Raw genomic sequence first — 21,821 nt, 5'->3', positions numbered from 1 at the left:
CAGGCGGCGCTGCGAAAAACACCTCCACCAGCGCCCTCGTCGTAGCCCTGGCACTAACTGGGTAGTGCAACGAGAGCCGCCCGCAAGCGAATGTGCATAGGCCGCAATATAATCTTCCTCTTTCGTTGGTGTCGAGGCGCGGTTTCCTGAAAATCGAGGACCTGGAAAGCTTCTTCCGCCAATCCACGCTTCAGAAACAAAGGAAGCTGATCAAAGCGAACTGCGAGTACAATGCAAAATAAGTTTTAGTTATTCCCGCGCGCTACAACTCGCAAGTACAAGCGAGCATCACACGACACCGAGTTCGAGGCAAGCCCCCCGACATCCGTTCTCTAGAGCCTAAATGCGTTAAAATCGGGTATATACGTATGCCACAGCGATAAAGTACCTACATACACGATCAATTTACTTAGCTATGCATCTTACGATCAGTGGTACAAAACTCGGTTCATCAGGGGCGAATGGCTCCGGCGATTTTCGCCTTTTCAGTTGCATTCTCCCTTAATTCATCTCTCGCTTCCTGTGCATTGGAGTGTTTTATAACGCATCCTCAAATGGTCTCTTGATGGTCGTCTTCCGTTTGTATGTACTGCAAATGGGGATACGTGCGTGTCCACTTTCGCGGGGTACAACCAAAGGCAAAACCGTGGCCTCCGAGATAGCTACGGCAACCGCGGAGGACACGGGCGAAACAAAGCTGAAGGGGGTCACGACCAACATTCTGCGACTTACTTGTATGACGCACGTGGTGTCAGCTAGTTAGAACCAGAACTCTGAGCCTTCAAAACGTACATACGTCCGCGATGCTGTGTTGTGACGACCAACTCGTCGCGGTGTGCGTATCACGCGTCTTCAGTCTGCCTCTAGCTGCTCACTTCGTGATACACAACAAGCACCGCGGTAAGAGCCTCTGCTGAGCTTCATAGTCAAGGTTACCACGGTTTTGCATCAGGGCTACGCAAAACAACAGCAGAGCCACACATTCATGCCACCGGCTGTGGAGAACGCGGGTACTTCGCTTACCCAACACACTCGCAACGGCCCGTATCCAGCGCTCTCGCCTTTCTCCTTCGTACGACAACTATGGAAATCGGTAAAACTGAACGTTGTTATTCAGTCTTTTACGTCCGTGGCAATTCACAACGCAACAGTGCGTCTTTTGCGGAGTTTCTTCGTAGCGTGCGGAGGCCTCTCGTCTGCTGCTGTTTTCGCCGTCGTTCAAGCGAGTGATCCAGCAAGCACTTCACGACGGCTCGGTGGCGCGTCCGACTAGCGGAGAGCAATTCACAGCTCTCGTTCTGAGTGCTAAATGCGCAAACACGCGCGATATTAAGCTCAATCGTTGTTTCGCACTCGCTGGTTGCACCTGATCCCATAGCAAACTGTGCGAGAGAGCCGGTCTATGCACTACTCAATACTTCTCCGACAGGTGGCGCCACACATCTTGGAAACTCCAGAGTCTGACGTCTATAGCCCATACTTGAGCATTCATACTAAGCGATCATCCATGTTGTCATTCGGGCTCATTAAAACTAGGTGTGATCGGCAAACGTCTTCACTGAAGTCCGGAGCGCACCATCCAGTGTTCTAGAGAGTGTCTTGACCATTGCACGCTTGTCGCTCTCGCCAGCACATGCATAACTGGTCGCTTGCTATCCGCCTCGTGCATCGCTATGTTGGCGCCACCGCTCGGCTCAGGCGGTTGCACCCTCTCCCAACCCCCATAGGATCCCATGCATTTTGAATGACGTTTGCGATTTCGTTGCGCAAAAACAAACTAGCGCCATCTCTCGACAATACGCCACACCGACGACGCAACACTTCCTTTTGCTTCCACGGATATGCCATGCTCCAAGGTCACCCCTCTCTCCACTCCCTTTTATGTCTTTTGGTGGTCGTGAGAGCGCGCGCTCTGCACTGTGCAGTAGCGCACCCGACAAGACCGGCTGGGCTCGTCGCTTTCGTCGCGTCTTCCTTGAACGCTGCAACGTTAATATTGTGTTCAGGCGGTGGCCACACGTCGGACGATGAGCCCTGATTTTGTTCAGCTGCCATCTCATCAACGGCAATGTTTCAGACGCCTCAGTTGTGGACTTTTGTCCGTTGGTTGCGGGACAAGATGGCCTCCTGCAGGACCATGTTTTTCCAAGTCAGCTGTGTGTGTAGTTCTCGGCGTCGTAGCAGTTTGATGACGCGAGGACGCCAACTGGTGCTACATCGTGGGAACCGCTGAAGTGACTGCAAGCTTGACGACATTGTACCAGAATATTCTAGCGTACTGTACGAGCACCATTCTGCTATAATTAAAATACCGCGCTTGGCCTCGCGCGTCCACCTGGTACGCCTGTGTGCAACAAGTGCGTTGTTATCGTTGTTGCGTCGGTTAATATTGAATTGCAATTGGAATACCGTTTTTGCACAGGTAAGTGAAGCTGTAAGTAGTTGCCCTTCTATGTGCTCGCTACTCCACGAACATTACTTCTAGAATCGCATTTTACGTTGAGCTGCACGTACCAAAGGAGAATCTAGCATACGAGATACAATACACGCGTGCGCATTTCCTATATAAATCTGAGCAATGCCACGCGTGCGCATTTCCTATTCGCAATGCCCACGAACTATAGGTGGCGCACCGTGCTTTTCAAGATGGCGCCAGGAGGAGGGTCAAACCGTTTGTTAGCATAGGAACAGAGAGTACGTGCGGACGTACGGCCCGTGCCGCTTTTACCGGATGAAGTCATGAGCTGTGCTGAATTGGATATGAGACTAAACTACTTTCCCAAACCATGGAAAGTGCTAAGTACTCGCCACCTAATTATTTGCTCTGGTGTGAAATGTTATATTTCAGCTCCGTTACCGTGCATAACGATGCCTTGCGAAATCGTGTGCGTGCTACATAAAACTGCATGAACTAAAATAGACGTACGAGCAGAACGGCACTCCGAGGTAGTACGTACCGAGCCAACGTTTATAGATACGTTGTACCAAGCCTGCCTTACGGATTTGCCGCAGTAGTAGGCCGCTAGCGAGTAGCGCCATCGCTGCTGCACGGGACCGCACGTTTAACGTGGTGATGGTGTGCAAACATAATACGCCGTCGTCATTACTTATGCAGTCGGGAACGCGGAGTTTCGTCTTCAACGGAACACAAGCATTTAACTTCCCATTCAGTAGCGCTTGTGCCACAGCCGTGCTGAAACTCCAGCCGTGTGCAATTCACTTCACTCGCATGTTGCAGGCTCGATCAGCACGATCGAAACACGAATATCGAAAAGAATGCACACGTATCCTTTTCGCAACGTCGAAGAAGTTAGCCGAGAGGCGTGGATTGTGGCTGTGACTGCACGTTCCAGCGCTCTAACCATTTCGCTTCGCTGGTCGAGCTCGAGCGTGTTGCCGGCATGCGGCGCTCCATAATACCCACAATAATTGATACATGCAATGCACAAGAGGAACTATGCTTTTATTTTGATCTCGCTCAAGGATATTATACATTAAATACAATCAAAGTGACTTACAAGCGTGAAAGAACAATAACGCACGAGGGGACGTGAAGTGCAACTCGTTCCTCGTGGGTTAGCAGCTGATCGTTCACCGTCGCTGTCACTCTCGGTGCCTTCACAGTCTTCTATGTCCAGTGGAAAATCCTCGTCGTCAGGATGGTTTATTTCAACATCACTGCTGAAAGCAATCTGAAAAATTTCCCAGAATTTCCTCCGCCGAACAACCTCGACCACTCCGCGTCACCACGTTTACGTCTGGGCTTGGGCGCGGAGAACAGTTCGCTCTCAGATCGGTCAACGAGCAAATCGCTTGCAGTGTGCTGCCACCTATCAACGAACGTACAAAAACAAGCGGCGCAGCGCTGGCTATGAAACCAACACACCAACACACTGGCGAAGGACGGCGTGGAAAGCGTTCGCTCCACGAAAGGCGTGGATATGGTGGCTGCAGACGTCGCTCGCCCGATTAGTAACAGAAGGGTCGGTTTCTTCGTATACCTCCCATAGGACGCGAAATTCAAACGCTCCGCCGACGCAAGCGCCGACAGCGCCGAGAGCGCTATTGAGTTACGCCCCTTGCAGAAGGCCGCCAAGCTCAAAGGGCGATGACGTAGTGATTACGTTGCTTACGTCGTCAGGGCAACAGTAACAACAGCCGCTCGCCTCCACCCCCTCTTCCTCCCTCTCCGCGCGCCGTTTTCTTTCTATTTTTTTTTGTGCGCTTGCTTTTCCTCCTCTCCCATGCCGCGCACCGTTTTTTATTTTGTACGCTTGCTTTTTCTCCTCTCCTATGCCCCGCGCCGGGACTTTTTTTTTTGTTCGCGTGCGCTCGCGCGCGTGCTGTGCTTGGCCGCGCATTCGCTTGCCCGCAGCCAGCATGTGCTAGAGCATAAAGGATGAATCCACCTACAACATTTCTGTTACCTCTTTTTATTGTTCTGTTTCCGAAACTCAAGATTTGCATGTAATGGGGCACGATGCAAGTTCAGGAGAAGAACAGAACGGAAGAATTCACAGTGTGTGCATGACTAAACACAAAAGTTCATTGTAAAATTTAGAAATTAAAAACTCGAACACATTGGAAAGTGTAGGCCCTTTGACGTACACACATATAAGAAACACGATTTTCATTTGGTGCAATACCGAGCAAAGTGCAGAGGAGCCTCTGAGGAGAGGTAATCATGTAGTTTAAAGAAATGTCAGTGCATGACAAAACATAACGAAGCGCAAGATATGTAAATATGAAATAATAATGCAATGATTTACTTATTAACCGTTGAAATGATACGAAACACAAAACAACCACTTACATATTTGCTCAGATTTTGCACAAATATACATGAAATGCTGGACACCTTCACCAGATAAACAAAATGAAAAAGATAAGATTTAGCACAGTAAGTAGTACATTGCGCTAAAAAGAGCAAGACACAATATATGGTACTTGAACACTACTTGAAAGTTACTTGGTGGCAACGGGATGCAGGCCATGGTCAGTTTATGCAGCAGCACATGACATTCGAAGAAAAGCGTATTACTCAACGACCAGGTGAAATAAGCCTATACGCAGCTGTTCTTTCACCGCGAATACAATGCCTAGCTGAATATAACGCCACTGAAGGGAGGACGTCATGTTGGGTACACTGAGCACTTCATTGTGATAAACACAAACAGTAAAATTCTGCATATAGGACATGTCTCATGCCTACACATGAATCCTTAGAGCGGTTTTTCCATAGGCAATAACAGAGACAATATATAAACACACAAACTACTTCTTCAGCCGTAAGTACATAGCATATTCACGCACCGAGAAGAAGCACTGGGGGCAGGGTAGAAAGCTGGTCCACTTGAGTTGCGGATCGAGACTTCGCAGAGCGCTGCATGATTCTACAGCTGTTAACCCCCCCTTGAGCAAACGCATCAGTTCTTGCCTTCTCGAATACTCCGAAAACGTTTCCGTCCTGAAATAAAGCAATTGAAAACTATTAATTCCAACGATACAAATTACGCAGTCGCATGAGGCAAACGTAGTTTCGTCGTCTCGGCTCAGTGCAAGCTGCGGTACATTAGGCAGTTTTAGAATAGCGTATGCTATTTTAGCGTTTGCGGCTCGCTATTTCCGTCACTACGGGAGCCCGCAAGCGGTTAGCGTACGACGCATGACAGTTGCGCGAAAAGCCAACGCAAAGCTTTTCGTACGCTATTCTAAAACTGCCTATTGAGTCTCAGGAACGCGTATTTAAACGATGGCGAGTGATAAACAGGCAAAAAAAGCAAAACGCACTTCCATCACGCAGTTCTGTCATAGACGCAAAAGTTAAACTATGAGTCTCAAGTTCTTTAATTTCATTCCTTCTAGGAACAGCGATATTAACTGCAACATCGTGCTTTTCACGATTCAGCCGTAATTAAAAAAACAATAACTGTGTTGTCCAACTGCAATTCGTAAATGTGTGGCTGCGAACGCAAGCCGCATGCTCACCTTTAGTTTTTCGGAACCTCGAAGAATCTTGCGGAACTCGGCCGGTCTTGAAGTATCCGTGCACCGTTCCATGATGCACGAATGGTGCGTGCCGTTAACCACCACGGCGGCAAGAGCGCACAACACGCAAACACCACGAAAACTCCACACGCCGGCCAAAGCTCGCTTCATGTAACGGAACATCACGAAACTTCATGTCAAGGCCGGCGACTAGGACGGGCTCCTGTATGGCGGCGACGGAGCACGGCTGACATAACGACCACTCCGATAAGTCTCAAGAGCGAACAATGACCCGCTAACCACAACGGAAGACTTGCAGGTGTCCGCCAAGCATAGCCTCCCTGCACGACCAGCCTGGTGCCCACTCTCAGCACTCGCTCCATGCTACAACGGAACTTTCGAGGAATTCAAAACTAGCGTCGCGGCGCGCGCGCGGCCTCCGCGGCCGGCGCGGGGTGCACGGCTTTGCCGGCACGGCGGCAGGCTGCCATTGGCTGCTTTAATTTTGAATCTCCATGAACACTAGCGCCAATTTAACCTTCAGTTACGGCCCCTTTTAAAAGGCCGCCGAACTAGCAAATTATTCAAGATGGTGTCCGTGACGTCATCATGACGTATTTCTTTGGGACGCCGGAGCGGCAGTGTTTCCGGGTATGTAACAGCGCTTTGCTCACGAAGGATAGAGGCATATTTTAATGTATCGACAACTTGAGATCGCTCAGTGTTACAAGAGCACATCGCCAGCCGGAGCGACCTCCCGCGTACAGTGTTATGGGATTCATGCACTACAAGAAACACTGACCAATGCTATATACAAGCAAAAGAGGGTGAGCTTCAACTGAATATGTCAGACGATAACATTTAACTAACCTACGTGGCTACAGAAAACCTCGCGAAGCTGATAGTATGCGTACGCTGCGGGCTAGCATTGAAAGCGCGAGTCGCCACGTATTTTCACGAAAGCTTCGCGCCTCGCAAGAACGAATCAGATTTCTCGTGTCACGGAGGGCCCGGTTTGTTCACTGATGCAGGGAACATGCCAAGTCGTAGTGTTCCTTCCTTGCCAACGCGTTAACACTGAGGTTAGCACAGCCGAACAAGGGAGCGACTGCGTAGTGCTGCCATTTTGTCGTCTACCAACCCTCCTCGAGAGGACGCTCCTGAATTCCGCTTGGCGGCGCGACAGTCTATGGTCATTGCGAATATACGTCTGAGTAATGCCATGCTCAATTTAAAGCGCATGTGTTAGAGGATTGTGGCTTCAATGGTGAAAGTGATAAGATATTCCGAAATATGTGATTGCAATGCAGTAGAACTTTCTCAAATGTTAACACGGTCTGTGAACAAAAAAAAAACGCTGTGTGAATGTTTGTTGGTCATTTGCTAAAGTACTTTCACGCATTATTATGCAGCTGTGTGACGGCTGTTAAAACGTTCAGCAAGTTAGATTTCGGTTTTTTGGCCTAGTTGAGTGCTACGAGTGTTGGGCGAAGATAAAATCGTGTGTCTTTTGTGCGTTTCTTAAGCAGGCATACAGCCGTAATAGTCATTGTTATCGTACTGTTTGAGGTGTTCAATGAAACAAGAATGCTGTTTTGTACTGCAACAGTTTTTATTTCATCTGTGTTAACAGATCACGCAAACAACTTGGACACATGCACGTAAGAAACGTACGCATTGCATCGCGCGCACGCATAAAAAGACGGGCCTGTCATTTTAAAACAAATAATATAGAACAATCGACGTAACAGACGGCATGGTTGTCTAGTAAGCCGCGTCGGCAGTACAAATATCAAACCAGAATGAAAAATGAATAGAAAAACGACGAGTAACGGGCGCTTTGCCCACGGCTTCTATGAGCCGCGCGCATCCACCTTTCGCCACCGTTCGCCGTTGGTGGCGCCACCAGTACAACTCAAAGCAGCAGCGCACGAGGCAGATAAGCATTCATTCATATATACTTGCTGGTAATGCTTCGTGATTGTTTTTACACGTGGTATCGCTTATATTTAGGCCTCCGTGTTTTCGGAGTTTATATTTCTTGAAATTCGGAGTGCGTTATCCGCAGTTTATTCTTTTGGAGGAAATTCGGCGTTTTTCGGAGTTTATTTCTCGCAAATCCCCGATTCTCCGAAATTCAGAGTTTAATTTTGCATTATAAGTTACAGCAATGTGTTCTTATTAATCTTATTTCTCATGAAAATGCGTTCCATTGTTGCTGATAATCCTGTTTCTCTATCCTTCCATTTTATTTTCACTTGCTGTTTATTTACCAGGTTCATAAGGCTGTTGATGTTCACTGCTGTAAGCTCGCCAAAGCGTACCTTTGGAGGGCAGGAGCTAGTCAAGCTGCTTGACAGCTTTTAAAGACGATAGTCTTTCTTGGGGAACTTAAACGCAGAAATTTTGGTCTGTCTGTCTTTCTGTCTGTCTTTCTGTTTGTCGGCACGTCCCTCGATTCAGCCACTCGGCCAAAGTTGAACCACTTGCCCAAGGGCCAGCCGTCTTGAACTGGTACGGCTGTTCATACTTGTGAACGTTGTCGATCAAAAAGTAAATATCATGCATATCTGAGGTGCAACATCACTAGGTAAGTATTAGGTGGCGTGTTCCTTTAATAGGAAATGCATACATACGTAATTTTAAGGACCCTAGTTTCTTAAGCTGCGCTGAAAATGCATAAGAATGGAAGCTTGAGCGAGTTGGTAAGCGTTCATCTTTGTTGAAACAGCGCTCACTAGACGACGACGAAGTAAAAGAAGGCACAGGACTAGGGTGCCTTGATGCGCGTTTTGTTGCGCGTTTTAGGGGGGCGCACACATCGAGGCACACTAGCACAGGACAGGCAGCGCCTGTCCTGTGCCTTCTTTTACTTCGTCGTCATCTAGTGAGCGCTGTTTCAACAAAGCTGAAAATGCGACTGCGCTGAAATTTGCCTTCCTCCGTGCCCTTCGCACGAGCTCATTGTTGTGTTTCGGTTTCGGTTCTGTTGCACTGTACGAATGCCATGGGTTGGTGTTGAAAAACTTTAGTTTTGAGAAGGCCAAGAAGGTGAAAAAAAATATTTAAAAAATGAAAAAGCAGCGTTGTGGGCGGCCTTCAGGCTGCCGGTTGTGGGCGCCGCTCTGGCGTTCCTGTTTTACCCAGGCGACGTGTAAATAAAAGAGTGTGTGGAGAGTACTCGTTGAGAGCGGACGTTTCTCTGCTTCAGCGCTTCGCGCCAAACCGCGTTTTCGGGCTGGCTGGCGTCCCCGCCGGTCGCGTTGGTCACCGCCGGTCTTCGCCTGCTGCTGCGCCGGGACTACCAGCACGCAACACAGCACTCATGTTTCCCGACGTATTGCCAGATGGCGTCCATATCTCACACAGCGCCTCTTCTATCGTCTTTACACGACATTTGCAGCGAAGCACGCAGATACGCGGCCAATTTTTTCTCTCAGCCACGCTCATCTTCTTGATGAAAAATAAAGGACCTACTATATTTTAATATTCTCAGTACTCCGAGATTTCTACATCCAATTTTTGGTGCCCTAGAACCAAACCGTTCAAGGCCTAAACATTTCCTCTTAAATCACTGGCCACTGCAACCTAAAGCGATGCTTAAAGACCGACAACTGATTTTTCTCGACCCAGCTTTTTAAGGCGCGACAGGAAGCTTACCCCTTCCTAGCGTTTGTAGCTGCAGTGGCTTATCCTAAAAGCACGTAGTTATTTTATAAGCAGTATTTTTCGATTAGAAAGGCTCCAAACACGCATGAAGGCTTGCTCGAGCAACGCTGAGAATTGATAGCAATGCCGCTAGCCCTTGTGAAAGCTGTCGTTGTTCTGCTTTCGCAGGAGTTACTGTAGCTATGCTTAACCACCTTTATTTTGAGCTTTCCAGCCATTTTTAAAAATAGCAAGCTGTTACAGTGAGATGATATGGCTTTATACACCTTCTCGGTATTTGTACAGCGTTGTGCGCGCCTGCGACCAAGGTTGCCTGCGCCTGTGTCATGGATGGCTTTTCGCGGCATGGGATCATTACGCCAAGCGAAAGCAGCGCCACTTTGTTGCATACAACTAAAGCAGGCCTATATGTACATTTTTATGGAGTAATATCTTTTAATATAAAGAAATGAACAATATTTCAGTACTAACAGAGAAGTCACCGAACGGATACACCAATCAATGGTCACGTGACCGGCTTCATCGGACCGTGTATGATTTTGCCGCCAGAGACGCCGAAGGTCATTTTTCGCGACTTTCAATGAAGAATTAAAAAATATAAATCCGCTTCTCACGAGATAAATAGGGTTGGTTTGAGCCAATGCGACGGACAATCTTTCCATCAGTGCAGTCATCTCATTTCATGTTCTTGGCAGTTGTCGGTCCCTTTAAGAGAAGGGAGCATCGATGGCGGGGTGCGGGCCTAAGGAGTTTCGCTCCTAAAAAACAAAACTGACGTGTCGGCCCCACTACGGGGGCTTTGTTCACCTGAGCAAGGACCCCGTAGTGGGGTCGAAACGTAAATTTTTGTCTTTGTTTTAACGATTGGTCGGCGCTTGCTACTTCCCGCCATGAATTTTGCCGACCAGACGTGTTTCCGTAGAACCCTGGATTTCAAGCTTGTTGTAAAAGACGCAAGCATAGTTTACGAAGTTGCTGCCGCTGATGGAGGTGCGCTCCGTGCGATTGATGATTCTCACCCTTGAAGATGCCCTTTGAACGCCGAAAATGCCCATTTGAAATCGAGGTTTGTCGGATACATCCGAATTGTCAAAGATGTTACCGGTGAGTGTTCATCGGATTTTTTTTCAATTTGTCCGAAAACACAGAGCCCTACTTATGATGTGTCGTGTTGGGGGGGGGGGGACCAAAATGTATAGCAAGGAGTATAGCAACGATGCTTTACCGTTTCAGTATTTATGTTGCATGTAGATTATGCTGCACAGGCATGCAATCAACGTGGTAGGCTTTGAAATCCCGGTGCGCTCAGTCTGTACAACAGGCACTGGATGTTCTATGTCCAGTACTTGCAAGCCATCAGTAGGCACCATGATCGGACTAACACTGTCATTAGTAACGAGGCAAGACATACGACAATCGTGCGTCCAGTATCATCAATTATGTTGTTAAGATACGAACAAACCAATCTTTTTTCGACCGGCATGGAACGTAGTAGTGCTGTTGAACCTCGAGCGGATTTTTTTTGGCAAACTTCTATCTTTTGCTGCCTTAATTTCCTTTCCCCATGGTTCTTGGATGTGGGCGCGAAAAGACAAGGACGAAGGGAAGACACACACACTGGCGCTTCCCTTCGTCCTTGTCTTTTCGCGCCCACATCCAAGAACCATGACAGACCAACAAGCCCGCATCGCTACCCTCGTCAATTTCCTTTCCCAGCGTAGAATAGCAAACTGAACGCGCCTCTGGTTGGCCTTCCTGCCTTTCCTTCCTCAAAAAAGTTTTAAACTGCGCGACGAAGACGCGACGACAGCAGGAACACACACAAACACCCGTGTGCGTTACACGTCTGTGTTTGTATGTGTTCCTGCTGTCGTCCCGTCTTCATCGCGCAGTTTAAATTTTTTTTTTGAAACAATGAACCGACTAGCCCAACAACATGCCTTGCTTTGCTTCCTTTTCCTCCTCCGAGCTGTCAGCATCTGCTCAAACGTATGGTATGAAATAGCAGCTGCCTACTCTACTTTCAAAGAGACAGCACATTAAACTTATGAGCTTGGCGATGAACACGCGAAAAATTTTGTTGTAGGAACGTTGACGCGAAGTGGGTCTAACAATGGTTGAAGCTCTGTGATGTCTTGTTTAGACAGCTGCCTAGTCGGAGGTTCAGAGTTAAATGTTGCCGATGTGTACTGTGAATATGCATGTATCTGCGACTTCGGCAACGAAAGCCAGACTGCGTCAGTTGTGCCCATGCCTGCTTTGGTGTTCTGGTTTGCACCGGCCGCCGCCGATCCGTGTATAGTTGTGGCTTCGGCAATGCAGGCCAAGGGAAAGCCACAGCAACCGTGCTTTTGAATGCATTCTGCTTCGTGCCGGCCGCCAAGGGTCTGGTTGACGAGGGAGGTGGGGAAGCAGGGCGTTCAAGGGGTTTTGCTGATTGAGAGGCATTGGCTTTCTTTGATGAACCTCGGTGCCGATAGCACCGTTTGCTCAAGGTCTCGGCATCCTCGCGATGCATTGAATCGTCTCTGGCCATTTGTTTGAAATACAGCTATTTTCCTTTTATTTTCTTGGACACTTTCTTGAGGAATCTTAGTGGCAGCCCTCCAGTACGGCGTCCCTTGTAATCATATCGTGGGTTTGGTCGGAAAGCCCCAACTATTATTAATAATATTATCCGCGGTTTAATGTCTCAAAAACAAGACGTGATTATGAGAGACGCCGTAGTGGAGGGCTCCGGAAATTTCGACCACCTGGGGTTCTATAAAGGGGCCCTGCAACACCTTTCTTAGTTATATTGGAATAGTCTCATTATTGACGTATAACTCTTCACGAATCATATGCCGCAAAAATTTTTCAAATCCGTCAAGTCTAAGTGGTGTTACCAAATTATAGAGATCACGTTACACAGCTTTCTCCCTCAACTCAACGCCGCGAGCGCGCGGAAAGCCGCGCGGGGCGTGAAGGGAGGGAGGGCGGAGGTGCGAGGAGGCGCCGAAGAGTTACGTCAGCGCCGGCGGCATTTTTTTTCTTCATTTTTTTCTCTCTGGCGTCTCGGCGCAACCACGTGGTCTGTGGCGCCACTTCCGGTCGGCTTGCGCGCTCGTCGTCGAGTGGAGGCCATCGCACCGTGTATCGCGCGTGCATGAAAACTGCGAGTCGGTTTGGTAATCTTGGGTGTGCACCTCGAACTGCCGTAGTGTTTTCATCGCTCTGCCAACCATGGACGCAAACCTGCGTGCGCGTTTGTAATGAATGACAGCTGAGATGGGTTTCGACCCACTCTCCGATACACCGCCTCGTCGCATTGCTCGCGCTTGAATCGTATTCAACACGGCAAAGCTGCGTGCACCCTTCTCCCAGTGGCGGTACTTCGATGCTATTTGCTCTTCGAATGCGGGCGCACAGCGAGTGCGGGCTGACAACAAGGAACTAAAGACTAGAAGAAAGGATCGTGGGGCATCGGGCCGGCGCGGACCCATCCCCCGGCTGTCTGCAGCTACCGTGAAAATGCGAGTCTGCTTGGTTGCTGTGTCGCGGTTTCTCGGGAACCTGAGACTACGGGGAGGATACGCCGAGGTACGGCTCGATGACATACTGAACAGACAGCGAACGGGACTCTCGCCATACAGGGAACACAGGTATCATAAGCTAGCCGGCGCCAGCATTGTTATCGGAGAAATGCTGCACCGCTGCCTCGGTCGGTCGTGAGAACATGCCGACGATGCAGTTTCCAGCTGACGATGCAACACTCGAACGGCTGCCACTCTCAACGGCAACCGGCGATGGTCAAAAGCACAGAAATATTCACGATTTTGGCATTGCGCATGAAGAAAACGCAACCACGCAACTACGAGCAGACGAGCTGTCGGTGAGACCGGAAGTGCTAATATTAATGTTTGTTCGGTGTTTTAACGGCAGACCACAATATAAACATACATATTATCTACTTATTGAACTCAAAATTAACAACGAAGGTAATAATGAGGGTGTTATCGTGATTATAACATCAGCCAATGCTGGAACTGCCGACAATCGCGTCATATTTTGCGGACTAACACATCATTTGTCGAGAGAAGAGGAAGCGATTTTCAGCTGACTTTGAGACTTTATTGTAAATTCCAGGCCGCTCGCTTCGCTATTATATTTGGCTCGCGTCTTCTCGGGAGCCTCGACTACCGATTGGCAGCGCTTTTTGACCCTGCTCAAAAAGTGTTGCAGGGCCCCTTTAACGTGCACCTAAATCTAATTATTATTATTATTATTATTATTATTATTATTATTATTATTATTATTATTATTATTATTATTATTATTTGCAATAAAGCTAACAATTAATATCGATACTTCATTATATACCCTATATACATGTCATCCATAACAGACTTCCATTTCCAGCAGAATAAAACTTGGTGCCGTTGCTATTTTCCTAAGGGATACGGAAAAATTTACGAATATTCCGACTACCGTCTCTACGTTAACCACAAACAAGGCAATAACAATATTATTGCGCTCAATTTACCAACGCACTCTAATTTGCCTACGCACCGCCCCTACAACAATGGCTCCTCTCCTTTGTCTTTTCCGTGTCACTATGCAGCGATACGTGAAATAAACTAATAGAGGTTGACATATGTGGCCTGAACTGTTTGTTTACTTTATTTATTTATTTATTTATTTATTTATTTATTTATTTATTTATTTATTTATTTATTTATTTCCTCACCATCGACTGGCAATGCAGACAGATGAAAGAGTAACTTATTAGCGTGAAGGCTTGGACTATTTGGTACGCCATTGCACAAGATATCGACAGCGCGGAACACGAACGAAGGACAAGAGAGGGCACACAGACAAGCGCTTGTCTATATTTCCTCGCTTCTCCTTCGCTCATTTTTTCGCGCTGTAAATAACTTGTGAGATGGGAATAGTGCCAAAAAAAGGTAATATTTTCAAGACATACCACAATGTTTCTACCTATGCTATAATACTTATGAATAGGCAGAATACAGCAAGATGTTACGAGAAAAATATACATATCACTATGAATACAAACCGTCAGTGAACGGTGCACATCTCTGTCCTCAATTATTCATCTACGCTTTCGCTACAACTGTGTAACGGAAAAACGAAAACACGGGGCATAAAAACACGTCTAGAAAAAAGATTCGCTTTCCGGTTGACTTGTTTGATGGGCTGCATTGAATATGTAGTTCAAATGATGGCATTATCTCCACCAGCTGTACCGGAACACGTAAACAATCCAGGCAAGCTGCTGAGCAACAATGTCGCAATGAAATGCCTCGCTGCACCATTGGGAGCACATGTTTTGCCGAGAACGTAAAACCAGTTCTGCGTGACATTCGCGCTGGCTGAACTGGGGAGCTGCTGTGTTAATCAAACAGAGTAAGGCCTAATTTCTCGTGTTTATAATGTGCAACTTAATGTACTGCCTTCCTTAACCATGTATTTAAAAAAAATAAACTAAAGCACATGTAAGAAGCTAACTTACATTTTTGCATATCCAAATGTGCCATATGCGACAGAAAGAGTGATAATTAAACAACGTGGTGCGCAATGCGCAATAGAAACGTGGACAAGAAGAAAACGAGGTGCTGCGCCCGTCCTCGTTCTGTTCTTGTCCACGGTTCTATTGCGGAGCCCCTTGTTTAATTATGCAAGACCGACTCGCCCAGCAACATGTAATATTAGAAGACTGATAACTATCGTTCCGCTAAGGATCCAGTGAATTCATTTCAGCTGCGTCTAAAGATGTTCCTTACTTTGATCGTTAATATCACCAATAAGATCAAAACCACTAAAATAATTGTAGATAATTGATGACAACCAGCAGTGAAGCCCATATTTGTCGATGTGCCCCACAGATGGCTACTATAGTGAAGAGCCCATTTGATGATTGTGAACTTGATTTTCGCAAGAACTTCGGCGGCTACATCCTGGAGCACCTGCGCCTTAACCCTAATTCTAAATTGGTGAGTAATATTCTTTATATAAGCTACACCGAGTTACTAAAGCAAAAGGTAAATTTTAGATATTTCCAGCTTCTAGCTGTGTGCAATAGCAAGTACTGTCGCCCAAGGCCGCACTCGGGAATTTTTTTCGGGGGGGTGTTTGTGTGTAGAACGGCTAACTTTGCCAACTACTGGTCGCTGTGAAGGCGTGAAAGGATTTTAGTGCCACCCGAAAAGTTGAAGCATGAAAAAATTTTGGGGGTGTCAGAACCCCTTCCAGTAGTTACGGTCCTCCTGACACCACACCAAGTCGCTGCTTCGTCTCTAGAAACGATAAAATACACATACGAGAAAAAGAGCTGAAACCACCGACTTTAATGGTCAACACGGAATAGCTGGCCACTCTCAGAAAGCCATTGGCTTTATAACAGGTCGATGCGCTTGAAGGTGTATATTTGTTGCATTGAGGACATAGAAGTGTTCTTTGCTGTCGCAGCGAGGGAACCCTTTCTTATCAGTTCACCATAGCATATAAACCTCCATACGCTAATCACCAACCAACTAAGCGGTTTAAAAAACAATGAAAGTAACCTATTTGCTTTAATAAGTGTGATGCAAGGAGCTATTTTAACGCCACAAAAATGGCGAATGTTGCACAAAGTCGCGCAAGGCTTGAAAAAGCGAGGCTGGACGATTGGGAAGTCTATAGTCTGATTGCTTACTTAAAGCTTACGCAAATTCATGCCTTTGTTCTAGCTTCACAAAACGATACAGCGACCCGCCATGTTAGCTTAGCGGCTAATGTGTCGCGCTAGCAAGCTTGAGGACGCGGGTTCTGTTTTCGGCCACAGCGGCCGAATTTCTACGAGAGCGAAATGCCAGAATCCCAGTATAGTTAGCTTCAGGTGCACGTAAAAGAGCCCCCGGATGGTGGAAACTAACGCGAAGCCCCCCAATATGGCGTATCTAGTAACCATATAGTGGTTTTTGCCCGTAAAACTGCGGAATTTCTTTTTCCTAGGCTTCACCTAGGGGACGGTAAACTGTTTCTAATAATAATATCTCGGGTTTAACGTCCCAAAACCACGATATGATTATGAGGGACGCCGAAGGGGAGGGCTCCGGAAATTTCGACCATCTGGGGTTCATTAACATGCATCTAAATCTAAGTACACGGGCCTCAAACATTTTCGCCTCCATTGAAAATGCAGCCGCCGCGGCCGGGATTCGATCCCGCGACCTTCCGCACAGCACTCGAGCGCCATACCACTATAGACCACCGTGGCGGGGCTAGATTGTTGCTAGGTTGCTTCTAGCTTGTTGATAGGCTTTAGCTATGTGATGCTAGGTTGCTTCCAGGTTGCTTCTAAGCTCAGAGAGGTTCGACTTAAACCACAGGCAGCCACAGACACGCCACGTATGTCCAAACTCGAAAGACAGAAACTTGAGCGGAAACCGAGCATTCGCATCTCTCATAGATCTACGGGCATGTCGTCTTTGGTTCTCGTAGCCGCTGTTGCCTTTCCCGTTCCCCAGTATTCTCTCGTTGTACGTACTCGGGGTCTTGGGCTCGCCGCCATCGCTTCGCAGCCACTTGTTGGGCTAATTGTTGCCTTCTTCATTTTTAGTAGACCAGTGGTGAGTAGTGGGATTTACCTAATTTCTGTGGCACATACCCGTTTATGATGAACGTTTTCTCGAAGTCCGAACAATACGCATTAAGATGATGATAGTTTTCTGTCACAAGGGACGATTTGCTAAACAACTTCGCTGTTACAAAATATAGCTACCAGTGTTGTTACTGCTCAGCACATGTCGGGTGATTCGGTATTGCGAAAACGGTAATACGCTTACGGACAAGGTAACACTACGCAGCGGTATTTACGCAATCGCTGGAGTCTTCTTATTTGACGTTCTTGTCCGTAGATGGCAACCCGCTAGCTGGTCGGCAAGTAGATCAGCGACGCCCATCAATTACAATAGTCTCAAGCAAAAAACACTGATCGCGCAGCGTATAAAAATCTGTCATGGTAAGCAGCCAAACAAATCCCAATATGTTGTTTCGGAATTAAAGTAATATAGCTTGAGCAAGAAAGACACACATCATGGGGTACAGATATTGCGTTAAAATTAAACAAATTTGGTCGCAGTTAACAAATTTTCGAGTAAACATTTTTGTACATAAGCGTTTGCTGCTTCATTATATCGATCTACAGCAGCAAATTTGCAAATGTATCCAAGCATGCTAAGATACAGCTGGGAAGTATCGTATCGGATACAATTATTCCGGAAGTATCTTGCATCTGTATGTCTAATCCTTCTTGTCCGAGTATCTTCTATCATATCGCGATAAAATTTCAAAGCATGTTTCCCAGCCCTGCTCACAGCATAGGACAGCCCGGGTGCCTAACGTGCTCTGCACTTAAAATCTTTGAACATATGAAGGGGGGGGGGGGTGTCGTCTCTGGAGGCAACGTTGCGGCAGGTGGACTGTATTTGTTTGCCCCCTTACTCACCCCATCTGACTGGCCAACCTATCTCCATATGTCCCCCTATTGTCCTTTCTTTCCCTCTTCCCACTTTTCACTTTTTCTCTTCTCCTCCTTCACTTCGTGTTTGGCGGAAAGCGAGTTAAGCGTACAGGTGCACGCCGCCAAAGAAGGCATTTGCTGCCTTCACGAAGACAAGTCCACTTGTCGCAACGTTGGCTCCAGTGGCACCCACTGTTCAAGTATTTTTAACAGCGAAGTTGTTCAAGCTCGTCGTTCTGCCGTTTCGCCTAAACAAATACTATCACCATCATGAACGGTCTAGCTGCGCCTAGCGCGTGCGACGCAATAAATCGGCCGGCGTGCGCTTTCTTCGTCCTCTTCTTCATGTTAGGATTGTCTGTAAGTAAAGACAGTTTTGCTCTTCGCGACGTACGTTCGAGAAATGGGGATAGTTGTAGCACATTTTTTTTTTGTAGCGCCTAGTAATTCGGCGGATATTAAGGCCTATGGCCAACACACCCATTGAGGTTGGCAAGATGGATGTGGAATGTAGGCGTTGTACAATGCGTGTGCCTTCTGAAGAAAACAAAACAGAACCACGGAATAAGGGAAAGAGAAATAAACGATAGAGAGAGAAGGAGATGGGAAGAAAGCAGAAAAATAGGATACTTAAGAAACAGTGACAAGAAATCGATAGGAAAAACAGAGAAAAAGCGAAAAGTAAAAAAAGAAAACAAGCAAGGCTGTCCAGTTCTACTGTTCCTTTAGGCTTGGCACTAGTAGTGTGTAGCTCCCTCAAATTTTTAAAATTTTGTTCGTTAATTATGAGTTTCACGTGCCAAAAGCACGACGCGATATAGAGGCACTGCCGTACGTAGTTGGCGACTGCGGAATAATTTTGAACAACTGTGATGTAACCTGTACCTAAATATAAGTACATGGATGCTCTTTCGTATCGCCCTTAACTAAATGCGGGCGCCGTGGCCGGAAGTTGAAACCGCCTCCTTGAGTTTAGCAACACGACACCTTATGTAAAACTGATGCTTGGGCGAGTTGGCAAATAGCTAAGATGATAAACAGCGCACGAAGGAGACAACACGAGGCTGTATCCACTGCGCTGTATCTGTGCGTTTTCATTCTTATGGTTCCCTTTCTTTCGTTCATTCATAGCGAGGGTCTCGTTCTCGCAGACTTGATGCCTTGTGTTAGTGTGCGAGGGATTATTGGTGAGCTGTTAGATTGTACAATGATCACGTGCTACGTATCGCCCGCAGGCAAAGAAGCGTCTTCCACACTCGCCGCCGTGGCTACGAGCGGCGCTGACTAACACACCCATTCTAAAAAGACAGGGCGTGCAAACACGGACATAGGTCAGGACACCACAAACGCCGACTAGCAACTGAAGAGACCCACAACGGCGGGAAAGAACGAAGGCACCAAAACTTATCTGCGCATACCCATGCAACAGGCGAACCTATCAATCCGGCACGCGTGGCGGTCTACGTGGAAGATAACTGTTAAGGCATTTGATTTTATCTTTATGCAAGTTAATCGACGGTTGGCTCACGCATGCGCTACCAAACACCTGGGAAGTCGCTGTACCTAGTTATTTGCAGATCTGGTTAACTTCTGAGTTTTTCAGACCCTTTTCGTATGCGTAATTCTCAGGCACTAGTTCAGTTCCTCTCAGAGGAGAACTCCAGCTGTTGTAAAGCTTTTAGTATGGATATTGAAGGCCTTTATTACTATTTGCCTCATGAGGACTTGTTAAAACGTGTTAATGAATGTATTTACGAACAAGGGCACGAAACGGTTTTCACCGATAAATATGGTGTTTCTACCGGGGCTTTTCTAGAAATTCTTTCCATGTATTTAAAGTCGGCGCTGGTAGGTTGGAAGGAAGGCGTTTATGTGCAGAAATCAGGGATATGTATTGGTTCTAAGGTTGCTCCTGTTCTTAGTGATTTATACCTTAGAAAGATTGACAAACTTTTGGAAGGCGCCTTAAAGGGACTGACAACCAATTTTTAGGGCACCTATTTTCTTTAACGCAACGGAAAGCTAACTGGTCAGAGCCTCTAGTCACGGAATGGTAACGTGCAAAACACCGTGAAACATTTTTAATCAGAATTTTTCTATCTGCGGCGAATATGAAGTCTTATACACACTTGACAACACATGCCGCAAACAGTGATCGCGAAAGCGGTTCGTGCGCATGCGTGCACTCCGCGCGCATGCACCGTGGCTCGACATGGGCCACTAGCGGCCGCTAAGGCAGCGCCGCTTCTCAACGTGCAGCTCCTTTTACCTCGTAGGCAGCACAGAACAGAGCGGGGATAGATAATAATATACATACCCTAACTTTAAGGACCAATTATTACGCGCATGACAGCATCAGACTGGGTGACTATGTACAGAAAAGTGACCGACTTCATAATCCAGCTTCAAGGCACTTCCTCTAGGCTACGCGACATACCGGTTTTTGTTACATTTAGGCACGATTTAAAAATATAAATCCTACTCGCAACGCGAGAAGGATGTTGGAATCTGTCGCTATATTTCACGTTCTTTTCATTTCTACCATGATCTAACCACACGTTCTGCGCAGTTGTTGGTCCCTTTAAGTAATTTGGTTATCAAGGTTTTTCGTTATGTGGACGATTACTTGATTTTTTGTGGTGGTGAGAAATTTGAAAAGGTGTTAACCTCAGTGAGTGAAATTTTCGAATTAAATGGAGAAGGGCTGAGGTTTACCAAAGAATAATGAAATGCAATTTCTAGACATTTCCTTAACGTTTCAGAAGAACCACGTGTGCTGGCAGTATCCTCCTAGATCTTCGAAACCGATGTTAAATTTTTCGTCGAAGCACTCGAAGGTTGTAAAACACGGCATCGCCATGTCTTGCCTTACGTCAGCCCTAACTAAGTCGTGTGAGCACAAAATGAGTGATAGTTTTAACGCACAGGTTACGCGTCTTTTAGATGTAGGGTATCCTGGTGAATAGGAAGTACATACGCCGTTAATGTTGTTTCCACGGCTGCCAATAAGCTAGGTAAGATTTGTGCCGCTGTGCAGCGGAAGAATGAGCGAGTAAAAGACAATACGCGGACCGATATTTGTTTCGTAAAACACACCAATATATTCACTGATTGCGTACAAGTGTGGTGTTTAAGGTCCCTTTCAGCTGCGGCCGTTTCTACGTAGGACAGACGGGCCGATGCATTAACCAGATATTGTTGGAACATAAGAGATCGCTAACAGGAACAGGAGACTCACCTTCTAATCTACCTTTACGTTGTCGAGATTGTAAGTGCACGCCAAAATTCGATGGATGCGCAGTTTTGTACCGGCATTGAAATGAAGAAACGCGCCTGATGATTGAAGCATGGCATATCGAGAATAGTGGTAGCCATGCGTGAGCCAACCGTCGATTAACTTGCATAAAGATGAAATCAAATGTCTCAACGGTTATCTTTCGCATAGGCCCCCACGCGTGTCGGATTGATAGGTTCGCCTGTTGCATGGGCATGCGCAGATAAGTTTTCGTGCCTTCGTTCTTTTCCGCCGTTGTGCGTCTCTTCAGTTGTTAGTCGGCGTTTGTGGTATCCTGACTTCTTTCTTGTGCACGCCCTGTCTTTTTAGAATGACTACTTGCCAACTAGCTCAGCTCTCTGTTATTCTAACACACCCAGTTTAAAT

This window comes from Rhipicephalus sanguineus, chromosome 10 (genome assembly GCF_013339695.2).
Source record: "Rhipicephalus sanguineus isolate Rsan-2018 chromosome 10, BIME_Rsan_1.4, whole genome shotgun sequence".
Taxonomy (NCBI): Eukaryota; Metazoa; Arthropoda; class Arachnida; order Ixodida; family Ixodidae; genus Rhipicephalus; species Rhipicephalus sanguineus.
This window is presented reverse-complemented; position numbering follows the sequence as displayed.